This window comes from Gracilinanus agilis, chromosome 1, assembly GCF_016433145.1.
Source record: "Gracilinanus agilis isolate LMUSP501 chromosome 1, AgileGrace, whole genome shotgun sequence".
In the NCBI taxonomy this organism is placed as follows: Eukaryota; Metazoa; Chordata; class Mammalia; order Didelphimorphia; family Didelphidae; genus Gracilinanus; species Gracilinanus agilis.
Window position 1 is genome coordinate 486,780,249 of NC_058130.1, and position 5,680 is coordinate 486,785,928.

The window sequence follows — 5,680 nt, forward strand, 5'->3', positions numbered from 1 at the left end:
TATTGAAGAGAATGACAATGATGAGACATCCTACCAAAATCTGTGGGATACAGCTAAAGCAGTAATCAGGGGAAATTTTATATCATTAAGTGCATATAATAACAAATTAGAGAGCAAATATCAAAGAACTGGGCATGCAAATCAAAAAAATAGAAAGGGAACAAATTAAAAATCCCCAGTTAAAAACTAAATTAGAGAGTATAAAAATCAAAGGAGAAATCAAGAAAATTGAAAGTAAAAGAACTATTGAATTAATAAAACTAGAAGTTGCTACTTTGAAAAAATAAATAAAATTGACAAAGTACTGGTCAATCTAATTTAAAAAAGGAAAGAAGAAAACCAAATCATCAGTATCAAAGATAAAAAGGGAGACCTCATCTCTAATGAAGAGGAAATCAAGGCAATCATTAAAAACTATTTTGCCAATTATGTGGCAATAAATATAGCAATCTAGGTGATATGGATGAATATTTACAAAAATATAAATTGCCTAGATTAACAGCAGAAGAAATAGAATACTTAAATAATCCCATATCAGAAAAAGAAATTAAACAAGCCATCAAAGAACTCCCTAGAAAAAATCCCCAGGACCAGATGGATTCACAAGTGAATTCTATCAAACCTTCAAAGAACAACTAATTCCAATACTATACAAACTATTTGACACAATAAGCAAAGAAGAAGTTCTACCAAACTCCTTTTATGACACAAATATGGTACTGATCCCAAAGCCAGGTAGATCAAAAACAGAGAAAGAAAACTACAGACCAATCTCCCTAATGAATATAGATGCAAAAATCTTAAATAGAATACTATCAAAAAGACTCCAGCAAGTGATCACGAGGGTTATTCATTATGATCAGGTGGGATTTATACCAGAAATGCAAGGATGGTTCAATATTAGGAAAACCATCCACATAATTGACCATATCAACAAGCAAACCAACAAAAACCACATGATTATCTCAATAGATGCTGAAAAATCCTTTGACAAAATTCAACACCCATTCCTACTGAAAACACTAGAAAGTTTAGGAATAGAATGGCCTTTCCTAAAAATAATAAATGGTATATATCTAAAACCTTCAACAAACATCATCTGCAATGGGGATAAATTAGAAGCATTCTCAATAAGATTAGGAGTGAAACAAGGATGCCCATTGTCACCTCTATTATTTAACATTGTACTGGAAAAGGTAGCAGTAGCAATTAGAGAAGAAAAATAAATTGAAGGTATTAAAATAGGCAATGAGGAAACCAAGCTATCACTCTTTATAGATGATATGATGTTCTACTTAAAAAATCCTAGAGAATCAACTAAAAAGTTAGTGGAAATAATCAATAACTTTAGCAAAGTTGCAGGATACAAAATAAATGCACATAAATTATCAGCATTTCTATATATTTCCAACACATCACAGCAGGAAGAGTTAGAGAAATTCCATTTAAAATCACCCTAGACAATATAAAATAGTTAGGAATCTATCTGCCAAGAGAAACACAGGAATTATACGAACACCACTACAAAACCCTTTCCACACAATTAAAACTAGATCTAAACAATTGGAAAAACATTAAGTGCTCATTGATAGGACAAGCTAACATAATAAAAATGACCATCCTACACAAATTAATTTACCTATTTAGAGCTATACCTATCAAACTACCAAAAAAATTTTTAGTGAATTAGAAAAAACTATAACAAAGTTCATTTGGAAGAACAAAAGACCAAGAATAACAAGGGAAATAATGAAAAAAATATGAAGGAAGGTGGCCTAGCAGTACCAGATCTTAAACTGTTCTATAAAGCAGTAGTCATCAAAACAATATGGTACTGGCTATGAGACAGAAGGGAGGATCAGTGGAATAGGCTTGGGGTAAGTGTCATCAGCAAGATAGTGTATGATTAACCCAAGGGGCCCAACATTTGGGAGAAAAATACACTATTTGACAAAAACTATTGGGAAAACTGGAAAACAATATGGGAGAGATTAGGTTTAGAACAACATCTCACACCCTACACCAAGATAAATTCAGAATGGGTAAATGACTTGAATATGAAGAAGGAAACTATAAGTAAAATACACAGAATAGTATACTTGTCAGATCTACTGGAAAGGGAGAATTTTCAAACCAAGCAAGAGTTAGAAAAAATTACAAAATGTAAAATAAATAATTTTGATATTAAATTAAAAAGTTTTTGTACAGTTTGCTCTTCATCTTGCTGCCAGCTGAAGCCTTTTGGCTACCGCGCTCTCTGCCAAGATGCCTGAGGAAACGCAGACACAGGACCAACCTATGGAGGAAGAGGAAGAGGAAGTGGAGACTTTTGCCTTTCAGGCAGAAATTGCTCAATTGATGTCTTTAATCATTAATACATTCTATTCCAATAAAGAGATCTTTTTGAGAGAGCTAATTTCAAATTCATCTGATGCCTTGGACAAAATCAGATATGAGAGCTTGACAGATCCAAGTAAACTAGATTCTGGGAAAGAGCTAAACATTAGTATCATTCCAAACAAAGATGATCGCACCCGTACCATTGTAGATACTGGTATTGGAATGACCAAAGCTGATTTGATCAACAATCTTGGTTGTTGCAGATATCTCCATGATTGGTCAATTTGGTGTTGGTTTTTATTCTGCCTATCTGGTTGCTAAGAAAGTGACGGTCATCACCAAGCATAATGATGATGAACAGTATGTCTGGGAGTCTTCAGCAGGAGGGTCATTCACTGTTAGGACTGATATAGGTGAACCTATGGGTCGTGGAACAAAGGTAATTCTGCATCTGAAAGAGGACCAAACTGAGTACTTGGAGGAAAGAAGAATAAAGGAAATTGTGAAGAAGCACTCTCAATTTATTGGCTATCCAATTACTCTTTTTGTGGAAAAAGAACGGGATAAAGAAGTCAGTGATGATGAAGCAGAGGAAAAAGAAGAGAAACAGAAGGAAAAAGAAGAAAAAGAGTCTGAAGATAAGCCAGAGATAGAAGATGTGGGCTCTGATGAAGAAGAAGAAAGGAAAGATGGTGACAAGAAGAAAAAGAAGAAAATTAAAGAAAAATATATTGATCAAGAAGAGCTTAACAAAACCAAACCAATTTGGACCAGAAATCCTGATGATATTACTAATGAGGAATATGGAGAATTCTATAAGAGTATGACAAATGACTGGGAAGATCATTTAGCTGTGAAACACTTCTCAGTGGAAGGACAGCTGGAATTCCGAGCCCTTCTCTTTGTACCACGACGTGCCCCCTTTGACCTGTTTGAAAATAGAAAGAAAAAGAATAACATCAAACTGTATGTGTGCAGGGTTTTCATCATGGATAACTGTGAAGAGCTGATCCCTGAATATCTGAATTTCATTAGAGGTGTGGTGGACTCTGAAGATCTGCCTCTAAATATTTCACGTGAAATACTGCAGCAAAGTAAGATTCTGAAAGTGATTAGGAAGAACTTGGTTAAAAAGTGCTTGGGACTCTTCACTGAACTGGCAGAGGACAAAGAAAATTACAAAAAGTTTTATGAGCAGTTTTCTAAAAACATTAAGCTTGGAATACACGAAGACTCCCAGAACCGAAAGAAACTTTCAGAATTGCTGAGATACTATACTTCTGCTTCTGGTGATGAGATGGTTTCTCTTAAGGACTATTGCACAAGGATGAAGGAGAACCAGAAACATATCTATTATATCACTGGTGAAACCAAGGACCAAGTGGCTAATTCAGCTTTTGTTGAACGGCTTCGGAAGCATGGTTTAGAAGTGATATATATATGATTGAACCTATTGATGAGTATTGTGTGCAACAGCTAAAGGAATTTGAAGGCAAGACTTTAGTGTCTGTTACCAAAGAGGGTTTGGAACTCCCAGAAGATGAAGATGAAAAAAAGAAACAGGAGGAGAAAAAGGTAAAGTTTGAAAATCTCTGCAAAATTATGAAAGATATCCTAGAAAAGAAAGTTGAAAAGGTAGTTGTGTCAAATCGATTGGTTACCTCCCCATGCTGCATTGTCACAAGCACATATGGCTGGACAGCAAATATGGAAAGAATTATGAAGGCTCAGGCACTAAGAGACAACTCAACAATGGGTTACATGGCAGCAAAGAAACTCTTGGAGATAAACCCTGACCATTCCATTATTGAAACTCTAAGGCAAAAGGCAGAGGCTGACAAGAATGATAAATCTGTGAAAGATCTGGTCATCTTGTTGTATGAGACTGCACTGCTGTCTTCTGGTTTCAGTTTGGAGGATCCTCAGACACATGCCAATCAGATCTACAGGATGATCAAACTTGGTCTTGGAATTGATGAAGATGATTCAACTACTGAAGAAACCAATGTAGCTATAACTGAGGAAATGCCACCTCTTGAAGGAGATGATGACACATCACGTATGGAAGAAGTAGACTAAAGCATTCCAATTCATGGAGCAAAAGCATATTTCCTAGACCAGTCTGAATAAGTTATTTTGTATAAGGTGTTGAGAGAATACTTGATGTCTTCATTCCCTCTGATGTATATTTTCAGATATGTTCTCTTTATTTTTGTTAAATCACTTTTTAAAAAATGTATGGCATGAACATGCTGTTTAAGGGGAAGTTTAGGTTTCTTTTCCCTTCTAAGTATAATCAATATTGTGATACCTTAGACAATTCAAGCAAGAACTAGTAATCATTGTAGTTTACTTTGGTTTTATTTTAGGGAGGGAGAAATATCTTTAATATGTCCAGACATTGTAATCCTAATGTTAGTTCACTAACATTCTTGTGGTCTGATAAAGTATGTAGTTATCAGCTGAATAATGGAATTGAATTACTCCTTGGTCTCTAAAATACACTGTTGAGGTATCTTAAAATGTTTATAAAACTGTCTTTCTTTTATATACTTAAAAGAATTGAGTTGCATTCTATTCCACCAGTTTATGCATGTGTAAACCCTGGAAGTCTAGGAAAATAAAAGTGTTAACACCAAAAAAAAAAAAGTTTTTGTACAAACAAAAAGAATGCAACTAAAATCAGAAGGGAAACAACAAACTGGGGGAAAATCTTTATAACAAAAAACTCTGACAGAGGTCAAATTACTCAAATATACAAGGAGCTAAATCAATTGTATAAAAAATCAAGCCATTTCCCAACTGATAAATGGGCAAGGGATGTGAATAGGTAATTTTCAGATAAAGAAATCAAAACAAAATAAGCACACGAGAAAGTGTTCTAAATCTCTAATAATTAGAGAAATGCAAATCAAAACAACTCTGAGGTACCACCTCGCACCTAGCAGATTGGCTAAAATGATAGCAAGGGAGAGTAATGAATGTTGGAGAGCTTATGGCAAAATTGGGACATTAATGCATTGCTGGTGGAGTTGTGAACTGATCCAACCATTCGAGATGGCAATTTGGAACTATGCTCAAAGGGCTTTAAAAGACTATCTGCCTTTTGATCCAGCAATAGCACTGCTTGGATTATACCCCAAAGAGATAATAAGGAAAAAGACTTGTACAAAAATATTTATAGCCATGCTCTTTGTGGTGGCAAGAAATTGGAAAATGAGAGAATGTCCTTCAATTGGGGAATGACTGAACAAATTGTTGTATCTGTTGGTGATGGAATACTATTCTGCTCAAAAGAATAAAGAACTGGAGAAATCCCATGTGAACTGTGTAACATCCA

At 34.8% G+C, this 5,680-nt stretch overlaps 1 pseudogene; it reads left to right on the forward strand.

Moving 5' to 3' along the window:
* The first annotated feature begins 2,265 nt into the window (after window positions 1-2,265).
* On the forward strand, window positions 2,266-4,419 carry LOC123231656 (annotated as a pseudogene).
* Window positions 4,420-5,680: the final 1,261 nt, after the last annotated feature.